The sequence below is a fragment of the Vulpes lagopus genome, chromosome X (assembly GCF_018345385.1).
Source record: "Vulpes lagopus strain Blue_001 chromosome X, ASM1834538v1, whole genome shotgun sequence".
Lineage (NCBI taxonomy): Eukaryota > Metazoa > Chordata > Mammalia > Carnivora > Canidae > Vulpes > Vulpes lagopus.
In genome coordinates, this window is record NC_054848.1 from 3,674,022 (window position 1) to 3,688,042 (window position 14,021).

The following is a 14,021-nucleotide window of genomic DNA, read 5'->3' on the forward strand; positions in this document are numbered from 1 at the left end:
AAGATGTGGATGCGTAGAGAAATATTGATACAGTTTAAGTAGTACAATTGGGAACAATATGATGTCGACAGTTACAAACATGATATCAAGCTGATATAAATCGTAATGCGTCCAGATATCAAATGTAGATGGACTATGAATGCAGATGCAGATGGACATAGATTCATACACGTATATAGAGAGTAATGGTAATGATACGGATAGATAACTGTCATCTATGTGTAAAACATCCAGAAAATTACCTGCAGAAATGGTACAAATCGTTTGGTGTTTAACCACTGGCTTTGGAACGATAACTCTTCCATTTTTTTCCCCAAATGTCTGTGTTTCCTATAATACTTCTCATTCTGTCCCTATAAGGAAAGCTCCTTGACGGGCACCGGGGTGGGTCAGTAGGTTGAGCATCTGCCTTCAGCTCAGGTCATGATTCCGGGGACCTGGGATCGAGCACCTGAATCAGGATCCCTGCTCAGCGGGGAGTCTGCTTCTCCCTCTCCCTGTACACTTGCGCCACATTCATGCCCTCTCTCAAATAAATAAATAAAATATTTTAAAAAGAAGAAAAGCCTCCTTGGAAACGGTGCAGTGTGCTTATGTCCTATTCATAAAGTGGACCCGGTTACTAGAATTGCAACAAGACTGCTTCTTAAGATGTACTTAGGTGACAGTCACCCCTGTGCCTTTTAAAGTTTTATATATTAACGTGCACACCACGGGCTAAGAGAATGAGGTCACTTTTTAAAGTTCCGATCGTGGTGAACAGAAGCACGTGGCCGTGCAGACAACAGGACCAAATGTAACCTCCGTGGGGCACCACTGGAAGTGTCTGGTCCACAATGTGTTCCTACCACTTCATACATGTTTCCAGAAAAATGTTTCTTTTTTTTTTTAATTTATTTATGATAGTCACAGAGAGAGAGAGAGAGAGAGGCAGAGACACAGGCGGAGGAAGAAGCAGGCTCCATGCACCAGGAGCCTGATGTGGGATTCGATCCCGGGTCTCCAGGATCGTGCCCTGGGCCAAAGGCAGGCGCCAAACTGCTGTGCCACCCAGGGATCCCCCAGAAAAATGTTTCTACTAGGATGGTAGGATGGGTGGGGGAAGGAGTGGTGCCCACACTACTCTCCAGATTCACTTTGGGAACAGGAAGGTTGCAAGTGCATGGGAGGAAGCTCGGTCAAAGACAGTGTGCATGTGGCTGGTCCACTGAGGGCTTCTGCAAGCTGAACACCCCGGGGACAGCTGTTTGGACAGAGCTGACCAATGCAATCTACACTCTGAGGAAAACGTCAAGGGCACATCAGGTGCCTCCCTTCCCCATAGCTTCCAAGAACACCCATCACCCTCCTTCTACGTCCTAAACCCTGGATGGGATTTTATCTCAACATACTCCTTGACATAGTTTGGGAGTCATCAAAATGCAAAGACTTCTTGGGATCCAACCACGATGGCAAAATAATAAGAGGTAGCAAAAGAAGTAATAGGAATAAAGTATTGGATGATACTACCCCATACTACTGGAAGTATGCACTAAATATCCACAGGCCCATAGTGATGTAAATGAATGAAGGAATACATAAATTAATGGGAGGATGGGGCAAATCTTCCCCAGAGAAGAATTCTAAGTCACTGAGGTCGATACTGCACCATCCAAGACAAGCAGCTGAATTCTCTGTCCTCCCTATGGTGGATGGTCCAAGACATGCAGTTGAATTTTCCATCCTCCCCGCACCATCCAAGACAGGCACTTGCATTCTCTGTCCTCCTCGTCATGGATGCACTTAAGTGACTTGCCTCCAGAGCACAGAGGATGGCAAGGTGAGGCCTCAGGAGCCTTCACAGTGCAGGAACCTGGCAAAGCACTACGACCTCGGCCAGGTGATCAAGGTCAACATCCCAGGGTCCTGGGATCAGCCCCACGTCGGGCTCCCTGGGAGCCTGCTTCTCCCTCTCCCTCCCTGCTTGTGTGCTCTCTCAAATAAATAAAATAAAATAATAAAAATGAAAATAGTATTGAAAACCTGTCATAAAGGGAAAAACAACGTGTTTTATTTTGTACAATCAGTCAACATGTAAGAATCAAAGGATCAATGTTACAAGCCAGGGAGGTGGGTCAGCCGCCTTCCTACCGATTAAATTTTCCATCCAGTGGCATAATCAGCTCCTGGTTTTAATCCTGAGGAATGAAAGCCCCAACGTATAAAAACAGCAACAACAGAGTTAAAAGTTTAAAATGCCTGTCACCAAAATAAGAAACGACCCGTTTCAAGTGGCTTTGCATTAAAGGATCGTGGGAAAAATCGTGAGTATGAGGAAATGGAGAGAGCTGTACCCACAGCTCCGGGTTCATGTTCGTAGGTAATAATGCAAAGCACAAAGGGCCGGTGACAAAGCCATCAAGCCGCGTGTCAAACAATAATTAATTCTCTAGGGACACGGAAAGCATCGCCATGAAAGCCGGGACGCTACGACACTGCAGGTTCCTCAGGTGCACATTACAACAGACCAGCATCCAAAAATAGGAGGGTCCGAGTGAGCTCTGTCGATGCACACCACGGAGCATCATGCTCACGATGAATTCTGCAATGCTTTTTTTTTGGATTTTATTTATTTAGTCATAAGAAACGCAGAGAGAGAGGCAGAGGCATAGACAGAGGGAGAAGCAGGCTCCCTGTGGGGAGCCCAATGCGGGACTCGATCCCAGGACCCCGGGGTCACGACGTTAGCTGAAGGAAAATGCTCAACCACTGAGCCCCCAGGTGCCCTTACAGTTTTAAAAATAAGTGACAAGGATGAAAAGTAAACAACAGGGAATCGAGTCAATCACATTGGAATAAGGTGGCACATGTGACTACACCCCTCGTGGGGAGCGTCAAAAAATAGCATTTTCAATCAATCCGGGACACCTGAAACCAACAGAACATTCTATGTCAATCATGTACCAATTAACTAAAAGCAAACAGGTTTCACCGAGTAAGCTCCAGATTGGGGGATCAGAAGATGCCACGCACCCAGCTCTTTTGGCCACTCGGACCCTTTGGTGACCTGTAAACTCAGGCCGTGGTCAATCGTGGCTCCAAGGTAACAAGTTCTGCTTCCAATTTTGGAGATTTTTTTTTTTCCTCCGTTTGGCTTCCTCCCCTGGTGCCTTTCAGCAAAATAATTTACCTTGTGGGATTTTTGCAGCACCGTAAAGAAAAGCAGGTCTCGAAACACGTCGTATACGATGAACCCATAGGACGATTTGGCAAACAGAGATATACAGGACACTGAATTTCAGGCATTCTGCCCATTGTTTCATGAATGGGTTTTAAAAACTATTAAAAGTACTGACCAGGGGCGGCTGGGGGGCTCAGTGGGTTAAGTATCTGCCTTTGGCTCAGGTCATGATCTCCGGGTCTTGCGATCGAGTCCCGCATTGGGCTCCCTCCACTGCGGGGCATCTGGATCTCCCTCTGCCCTTCCTGTCTGCTCACTTGCACTCGCTCTCCAATAAATAAATAAAATCCTCAAAAAATTAAGTGAAAGTACTGACCAGCTGTGCGCGGTCTGGGATAAATCACGGCAGCTCCGTGTGCCTCAGTTTCTTTACACAGCGATTCTGGAATGCAGATGTTCGGTCTCTTGCAAGTCCTAACAATGTCTGACCTTAAAAGATTCCCTAATATTATCAGGAGAATTCCAATATGCTATATGCTGCATGTGGTCTGGGCAATGTAATAGTTATTTAGGCGGGTTTGTGTATTCCCCAAGTTGAGAAAAACGTATACTTTTCTAGAATCATTGCATCCTGTCCCACCTCCCCCAAGACACACACACATGCACACAAATGGAAAGAGACCAAAAGCTTACATAGCATCTGCCTGAGGGGCTGTTCTCAACCTGAAGAGACGACGGTGTGTCCTGTGCAGCAGGTCGGGAAGGCTGCACGAGTGGAGGAAGGAGGCGGCGCAGGTGCCTCCCACTGTGACCGGTTCCAGGGACAACCCCTGGAAGGAGGCACCTGTGACACCCACCGAAGCTGCCGGTGACCCGGTGACCGTTAGGGCCACACGCGCTTTACTGGGCGCTTCCTCGGGGGACAGGCCGCCACCTGGCACGTTGAAGACCAACCCGGGAGGTGCAATGACCATGGCGTGGCCCCCGCCAGGTGTGTCAACACCTGGAGCCCCAAGGATGGCCACCAGCGGACAGGAAAGGGAGGCCTCACCCCAGGAAGGCCCGGAGGCCCCGCAGACGCTGCCAATTCGCAGGCCTTGCAGGCCGGGCTGCGGGTTCTCTGAACCAGAGGTGTGTTTGGGGAGGGGACAGTCAGAGTCTACGCTTGAGCTGCTTCTCCTTCGAGGGCTCTCAGCCTCAAGTCACGTTTAAAACAGAGAAAAGGTGAACCAAGAGCTTGGAAAGATCCAGCAACAGAATCACAGCAATCGGCGTCTCCCGATAGGAGCAATACTTTGCAGCGCTCCCTGAGCCTCCCACGGCCTTCCACAGCGCGAGGACTTCGGTCTTTTCAACATCTTCACAAAAGGGGGCACCTACATGGCTCAGTCTGGAAAGGGTCTGGTTTGGGGTCAGCCCGGGATCTCAGTGATCTCAGGGTCCCGGGGTCGAGCCCCGCATCAGGCTCCCCTGCTTCTCCCTCTATCCCCGCCCCTCTGCGGATCAAGTTCCCTCCCGCTTTCTGAAATAAAGAAATAAAATCTTAAAAAAAAAAAAAAAAAAAAAAACCTTCAGCACCACAGAAAGTTAAAAAAACAAAAAGCAAAAAAAAGTCGTCGGAAAGCTGGGTTTCCCAAAAAAGGTTAAATTATGTATATATTTAAACATATTTGAGTATTTATATGATTTATGGATTTGTTATACAGACACGTATAAATTATACATACTGATGTATACTTACGTATTCACATTTGTATGCTGATATTTTATATATTTATATATCTTGTTTATATTTTAGGATGTTTTATATAGAGGGTATATATAAATTTATGAAATATCAGTATACATGTAGGTTTTATATGTATAAAATATGTATGCACGTTATATATGTTTTATATATAGAAAACCAACATAAAATTCCATATATCTGCATATATAAGATGTCAGTACATATGGTAGGCATTCATAGAAACTAAACAATTTCTGGGGTGTCTGGAGGTCTCAGTGGGCTAAGCGTTCACTCCTGATTTCTGCTCAGGTCACGATCTCAGGGTCAGGAGATCGAGCCCCCACATCGGGCTCCCTGCTCAGGGGGGAGTCTGCTTCTCCTCTTCCCTCTGCACCCACCCCCACAAGCACACACTTTCTGTCAAATTAATAATATTTTTTTTTAAAAAAGAAGGAATTTCTTAATAATTTGGATGTGACCAGAGACGTTTTACTGTGAAACTAATACACCCGCTTATATATGTTATTTTATGTAAATTTGGTAAATTATCATGATTCCTATCGTGCATTTGAGGAGACTTTTAATCAATATAATGATATACAGATGCCTGGGTGGCTCAGCGGTTGTGTGCCTGCCTTTGGCCCAGGGTATGATCCTGGAGTTCCAGGATCAAGTCCCATGTCAGGCTCCCTGCATGGAGCCTGCTTCTCCCTCTGCCTGTGTCTCTGCCTCTCTCTCTGTGTCTCATGAACAAATACATAAAAATCTTCAAATATATAATAAATGTATAATAATATATGATAAATATATAATAAATATAAATAAACATAACCATCACATGAACTTGTGGGCCAGACCCTGTGAAACCGCCATGGCAAACTGAATCATCATAAAACACCTTTGCACAATGTTTTAGTGAAGAACCATGTGAACTGTCTTATCATTTGATTTCCACTATGAACCTCGATGGTCATTTATTCATGAGAGAGGCAGAGACACAGGCACATGGAGAAACAGGCTCCCTGCAGGGAGCCCCATGTAGGACTCGATCCCAAGACCCCAGGGTCATGCCCTGAGCTGAAGGTAGATGCTCAACCACTGAGCCACCCAGGCATCCCCCTTTAAAAAAAAAAAGGTTATTTATTTGAGAGACAGTGAGCAGGACGGAGAGGAAGACAGAATCTGAAGCAGAGTGCACGCTGAGCGCAGAGCCTGATGCAAGGCTCTGACTCCCGACCCTGAGATCGTGACCTGAGCTGACACGGAGAGCCTGATGATGCACTGACTGAGCCACCTAGCCCCCACCCCGCACAAGATTTGTTGCCTTATAACTTTGCTCCCTGTGTTTGCGAGGGCTACTAGTCACCCACATACCCTCCTCCTTCCATGTCGGTTTGTATTGTGCTAAAGCAAATTCATGTTTCTCCCACTTTCTGCTCTGGTGTGCTAGAGCACCTGCTTTATACAGGGATTCCCCCCTTATCTGTAGGAGATTCAGGAACCACCCCCCTACAGTGGATGCCTGAAATGGTGGATAATACTGAACCCTACACAGAATATGCATGCATACCCACGATGAGGCTTAATATTAAGTATACAGCGGTCTCAGGAGGAGAGTAACAATGACTCACAGTGCAAGAGAACAAGTATCATGATACACTGTAGCAGGAGTTTATGTGCATGAGTCTCGCACTCTCCATATACAAGATGTGTGCGGGCCATCCTGTGCTCAGCCTCCCCGGTGTGCTGGGGTCAGATGACATGATGCTCACCGGGGGACCTGAGGGGAAGGACACAGGTGCTGAGACCCAGCCCAGCGGGACGCTGCTGCCCTTCTGGCGTAGGTCAGGACTTGCTCTGGTTCCTCACCCAGGGGACGGCGGGAAGAGCCCTTCGCATGAGGGGGAGGACTCAGTAAGTGCATTTAACCATTACCCAACTTTCCTATAACTGGGACTTTTTTCCTGGGTCTGCTTTCCCATTTTGCTCGCAGAGAAGTCCCTACTCCAGCCTCGCCAGCCGATGCGTCCTGCGAACTCTCTGGGCTAACAAAGTCGGCTATTTTTTTGTTTGTTTGTTTTTTCCAAATGTCTACTTTTCATTGATTCTGGTTCTCCAGGGACCATCAATTCCAAATAATGGTGTGTACTGTGATCTTTACTACTGCAACTTTTGCACAGCATGAGCTTGGCACATGTGCCATGTACATATGCATATGCACGTTGATGGTTTGGCAGCCACACATCCAACCTGCTGGCTTACGGCTGGGACACAGGTGTCACCCAGGTGTCCCCTAGGCCAGGCAGCCTTCGCTTCCCCGAGGCTCCAGGTCACCTCCTCACCCCATATGGAACATCCTCTCCCTATTGGTTCAACACTAGGGCTTTGTCCTGTTAAAGCAGCTAAAATATCACAGTATTACCATGTCCATCTGAGAACCATCGTAGGCACGTCATATTTACCCTCTAAGGCCCCAGTGATTTTGCCTTTAACGATATGAAAAAGATTTCTCAACATTGAATTAAGCCATGATTTTCCCCTAACACTGGATGTAGGACCCAAGAGATTAAACACAGACACACTCTGGAAGAGAGATTCTGATATGAAACTTTTCTTCTTAATTGCAAGTTCACGTTCAACTGTTCCCACCCATCACACACAACTTTTGTATTTCTACAAAAGTGGTGCAAAATGGCCTTGTCCTATGGAAAAAACAGACATTTCTTTATATCCCTACTTCTTGGCCTTCAACAGATACTGAATGAATAAGCATGATGGGGGAAAAATACACCAAGTTCATTTCTCCAGATGACTCTGGCGCTTTAAACCCTCTCCAGTAACATCATCCCACTTCCTGTTTCTGCTCTGTCAATAAAATACAAGGAATCTCAACACAGTTCTGCAATTCTCGTTACGTAATTTGGGTAATGCTCACGACCCAGAGTCTCCAGTTATCTCTCACATCTCTGAACCCATTAGCAAGAGGCTTCTGAAGCCCCACATGTGTCTCCAGGGTGAAATTAGTGAGAGAGGAATGACACCTGAGGTTCTCCGAAATTAGTTAATCTGGGATCCTCCTTCAGGGCCGATCTCTGATTCACAGCTCTTCCCATCAAGGGCTATCACTTTTGCGTGATTTTTTTGGAACGAGTCGCCACCAAAAAAAAAAAAAAAGAAAGAAAATTGGGGCAATGTCATCTGCAAGCCATGTTGTATGGCCCGTCCAAGAGTGGCATGGTCCATCCTCAAGGCTGGTTCGCAAAGCTAAGACATCGCACATGGTGGGGAAAAAAGAGATTATACGAAGGGTGGTGGAGTATGAGACGATGGTCTGCTATTTTGCAATCTCTGAGATTTGGGGGCGTGAGAATACGCAGTGTCGCTCATGCCTTGGGGACGGTGCCAGAGCTCAGTACGGCCTATCGATTTCCAGAAGGACCGCCAGGCAGCGGCTGGGATCAAGGGGAGCAGGGCCACCGCCACATGTTCACACAAGCACCTCAACAACAAAAAGTCTCAGGAGCGCGCAGTTCTTGCTGGAGTCAAAGTCATCTGTTTTATATATATATATGTGTGTGTGTGTATTTACTCAGAGGATTTGCTGGAATGAAAATCAGTGTTTTACAAATACAGGGTTTGACAGCTTTTAAAAACAGAGCCAGCCACACACATATGGCATGTGAAGAATCCTTTCAAACCGTCGTGGAAACTCTTTGCTGCTACGAGTCGCTACTCTTTCCAGATGATTTGATCCCTGCCTCGTACCTAGTTACATTTATTATTCCTTCAGCCCTTTAAGGACCAGTGAGAGCTCATCACTCAGCAAAACAGAAGGGAGCTAGGAAGCAACAGGAGCAGCAACTGAAGGGAAGCACCTGTAACACACACTGCAAAAGGGGACGGGGTGATACATGCATGAACCAAAGACCCTAACAACTTTCTTATGAGCATTTACACCCAGAGGTCTTGGGGAACTGGCATATTCCACGCTCATCTCTTTACTACCGGCACTAAACTGACGCCCGAGCCTGTAACTGGCACGTCGTACATGCTCAATAAAATAGCATTAAACGGAAGAAGGGGAGGGCAAACCTCTGGTGCAGGAAGGAGCTAGTTTCCAGAAAAACACAGAAATACCTTAGTCCCTCAGTTTCTTTCCTGCCAGGGCTGAGTAGCTGCATTCCTGGATCTACCATATTGATTTTTCCATGTTGAGACCAAGTCAACGGAACCTGTCCCATGATGGGCAGAGGGATGTGCAAATGGAGTGGCATGATGACCACCACCACCATGCTCATGGCCATCACCGGTCACCTGTGGCCTTCTTTCCTGCTGACCTCCACATACCCTCAGATAGTCTGTCTGTTTTGCTGGGTTTTTGTTTGTTTGTTTGTTTGTTTGTTTGTTTGTTTGGCTAGGGTATGCACTTTCTTTTCTTTTCTTTCTTTCTTTCTTGCTTTTTTTTTTTTTTTTTTTTTTTGAGTATAGTTGACACACAGTGAGTGTCAGGTGTTCACAGTCTTTCCTGATAGGAGCAGAACTTGCCTATCCATCCAAGCAGGAAAGATACATGGCTTGCCACATGTTCCCACTGACAGAAGGGCTCCCAAATGGTTCACAAAAGCACACTAAATATCAATTAATTACATTTCCGTGAGAACTGCAATATGCTTGCCACCACACTGGCAGTAATAGATCTTGAAGCGGTAGTTTCTGTGGACCATTAAATGTAGATACTGGGGGCCAGCCTGAAAATGTACTTTACCAGATACGATGCTTTGTTCAGGAAAATGAGGGACTGTCCATCTACCTGTATCTATAAACGTAGTATAAATTTACAATAACTATTGATATAGTAACTCAGGGCAGCCCAGGTGGCTCAGCGGTTTAGCACCACCGCCTTTGGCTCGGGGCGTGATCCTGGAGACCCGGGATCGAGTCCCACATCGGGCTCCCTGCACGGAGTCTGCTTCTCCCTCTGCTTGGGTCTCTGCCTCTCTCTCTCTCTCTCTCTCTCTGTGTCTCTCAGGAATATATAAATAAGTTCTTTTAAAAAAAAAGATATAGTAACTCATTATGTAGGCTATTTATAAAAAATTATAAAACGCATAATTGTGTATATATCTATATATCTAAATGATTTCATTCAGTAAGATATATAAACGCTAATATATATATAAAAGTTTTCCAATAAATTGTGAAATATTCCAAGTTTAGATGATGAAGGCTTTCTTCATCAATTACATAAACGCAATGATACGTGCAGAGCATATAAGTACAATTACATGATTGTATATAAATATACTCCTACACACTAGAAATCATATACATATTTAGATGAAATTTGATTACTTAAATGATACAAGGTTTCTAGATACGATTTGCCAATAAAACCATCTTATGCAAGAAACAGCTCGTAGTTACATCGCGGCTGTGAGTCACCTGAGGCCACTCAGGTCCACACGCCAGCATATGGATGTGTCAGGGACCTAGGCGTGTTTGCAGTCTCGTCATGTGTGACCGCACTTCTAAAGACCCGTGATCGGGGGTGAAGTGACAAGCCAGGAGAGCAAACCATCCTACATTGGTTCACCCCTGCTGGGGCCGTCGGCTGGGATTCTGCAGTGCTTCCCGGCAGGCGCCACATGAATGAAGAGTCCACGCGGAATGTGTGCGACTGCAGCGGAGCTTCCGCAGGAAGGGAAGGACCCAACACCCAAGACCATAAAGTTTTTCAACTCTTGTGGACTCAACAGCATGAAGACATGACTGTGAATCTCTCAACTGTTGTGGCATCAACGTCTGGGAAGGGGTAACATTCTATTGCACTGATCATATAGATGATTTTATCATTAACATGGGGGATCGATACATTGTTAGAAAATAATGACTTCAATTTGAAGACAAAACTTCAGGGAACCATGGAGAAGGTGGATGCTTGCCCATAAATATCTACTCTCCATTTATTTGGGTCTCATCACTAATGAATGTCTCCACTCTCAAAGGAGGAGCACTCAACAAACACTTTGCAGGTCACCCACAGGATGAATATTGTAATATGACTTACATTTGGGAAAACGATGGAGAGAAGGATGGGCAATGGGGCAAAATCACAACTTTCCTTCTGGTATTTTTTGCGTTGGTCTAATGTGTTACCTTGGCTGAGGGAAAAAAAAACATCTTATGCAAGAAATATCTCTTGGTTATGCTTGTGCATCTGGGCATCTCTGTGCATATAAACACACACAATTCAATTCTTACCACATCCCTTGAGAGGATGATGCATTTGTTTAAAAAATGTGGGTTTTTTTTTTTTTTACATTTTGCCACCTAGTGCATTCACAGCTCTACTTAAGTAGGAAGCATTTGCAAACAATAGGGGCACGTGATCTCAATGGGTTCTGGTCTCCGTACCGCCACCCTGCTGTTTCTGAGAGCACCATTCATTGCTTCGGACCATCCAAGTAACGGAACGCGTGTCCCTGCCCTGGTTCTGAGCCACACATTGGTGATGTTGAAACAGGAAACAGGGAACATGACACCGAGAGCAAATCCCATCAGAGCTACGGGAGGCCTTTGCCACGCTTTGCAGAAATAAACACCAACCCGCAGAGCTGCGGCCTATCCGTGCCACTCAGTCTCATCAACCGTGGTTCCTTTCTTTTAAAGGATCCCAAACCTGACCAAGAAATGCAACTTCACACCAACCAAATCATTAGTTTCCACTGTACAAAGAGACCAGGCACAGTTCCACGTTTCAAAGCCATGACCGAAGACTCATATGTAGAGTGGAATGGTGGTGGCCAGGGGCTGGGTGAAGCGAGAAAGAGGCAGAAGGGATCCCTGGGCATAACCACCTTTCAGCTAATCAAGATGAGCAAGGTCTAGAGGGTGGCTGGCACCATCTTGCACCGAGTTGGCCATCCCGGGCTGTGCCCTCAAAAGTTGGCTAAGAGGGCAGATCTCCGGTTCCACGGTCTTACCACGATACGGTAAAATGCAAAAACGCGCCTGGAACGATAAGGTCAAGATCCTGAAACCCGAGTGCTCAGCAGTATGAACCGCACAACCAAGAAGGTCCGACTGTAATCCCAAAATAGCCCTCGGTTACTGTAGCAAGTCGCTATTTATAGAACACACGTTCCAAATAAAGCCACCCAAACAAAACTCTGGATTATTTCCACACATTTCCAAACAGCTGCGAAAGCACATGCCTTTTCATTAACACTATCCTGAATCAAGATCTGTCTCCTGGAGATTTACTCCAGTGAGGCTTTAGGGTTTATGCTTCCTCATTTCGCCCACATTATACAAAGATTGCGGTCTCCCCTTCCGCAATGGGGACCATACGATGTCATCTTACTCCACAGTTTACGTTTGTTTGGTGGGGTTCGGTCTCTTTTTCCTTCAGGTACCACTTCTGGGAGGAAGGACATGGGTTTGGCGAGATAAGAGCACCAACCTGGCAACTGGCTGGCCGACCTGCACAGGCAGGGGGAGCTCAGGTAACCACACACCTGGGACAGGTGAACTCTGCACTCAGTGTCTGCAGTTTGAACAGAACCCCAAGTGGACTGGCTGTGCTCCACCACCAACCTCCCACCCCTGTGAATTTTATCAACCTTTTATGTATTTATCTTTGTTTGTTTGTTTGTTTAGTAGAACCTCTGCAGATAGAAAAAGCTTCACATACATGTTGGCTGGAAGGTCATAAATGGCAAAATGGCAAACTCGTAGGCGGTACCACTTGTTTTCTTTCTCCCCCTCCCTCCCGCTCCCTTGTGCTCCTCTGTCCTCCACAAGAAAAATGAGGGTTTCCCATCCTGCCATTCAGTAGGCAGAGAACAGTGCAGGCTTTGAAAGGCCCAGTGTAGGTTGTTTAGAGAAAAATGATAAAACTGGAAAATATTCATTGAGTGAATGGGGCATGAATGTCCCCCGCACACAACAGATGACCTAATTGCCGAGAGCCACGTGACCTTCCCGGGCGAGATGCTCACTCTCTCTCCCTGAGCGGGCAAAAGCTGTATATTTGATTTGCAACTGGTAGCGGTTTCAAGTTTAAGAAATCAGTTGTGACTACACAGAAGGCACAGTCTGTCTTAACATCGCGATTATTATTTAATGTAATTAAGTAGAACACGAAGTCTCTTCCCAAAGGATACGGTCTCCAGGAAAAAAAAAATTCAAAAAAATAAATAAATAAAGTAAAATAAATTGAGCAACTGGCTTAAACTAAGCCCCGAACATATTTTTTCTCATTTGGGAATATCACATATATCGTGAAGGTGGAAAACAGGATAGAAAGAACACAGGCCGGTTTACATACCAAAAAATTAAAATTAAAAAAAAAAATCTGTTCCTTGCAGTTGCAATCAGCATGCTGGAATCAGCTCTCACCATGTTTGGAATTTAAGTACTTTTTAACCAGATAAGCCTATCTGCAGAGTGAGAGTTTAGGGACTTAAAAATACTGTTATATTCAAACTTCATTTGCATGAAATAAATCCCATCAACAAGTTGCATCACTGACAATACTCAAGCACGAACTCCACGTTGGAAATGCGGAGTGCCAATTAAAAAGAAGAGAATCTTAAAACAGAAGCCGGATCCCATGCACTTGAATGTTTACTTTTGTGAGAACCATCCCCAGCCTTTTTTTTTTTTTTTCTCTCTCTTTTTTTTTCCTTTTTCTTCTTCTTTTTTAGTCTGGGCATAAGACCACTATATTCTAAAGAGTTCTGAAAAAGACCCTTGCACATTCTGAAAGCAATGTAACAGGCTTAGTCGGTAAGCACGCTATCTTTGTGCAGAGACCAGAAGCCTTCCACAAATTACTACAAAGAAAACCAAATGAAAAGGCCAAGTTCAGAAATAAAGAGAAACCTCATATACTTATCATTAGTCTACACAATCCACGCCAAAAAAAAAAAAAAGAACTTTCGACAATCCTCAAGTTCATTCACTTGCAAATTTCCTAACAGCTCAGTACCTGCCTTAACCACCTCCTGTGGCAATCACTCAAATATCAAGTATCTTTTCTATTCTTAGATTTAGATGAGAAATTAGCAGGACCGCTGGATTTAAGGCCAAACGTACGTTCGGCATTATTTGTTTAAGGAAAAATAGTAC

At 45.3% G+C, this 14,021-nt stretch overlaps 1 protein-coding gene across 5 annotated transcripts in view; it reads right to left on the minus strand.

Annotated features, from left to right (window-relative positions):
* The window catches only part of NLGN4X (neuroligin 4 X-linked), a 299,806-nt gene that overhangs the window by 281,490 nt on the left and 4,295 nt on the right, over positions 1-14,021 (minus strand). The gene's annotated exons all lie outside the window — the stretch shown is intronic.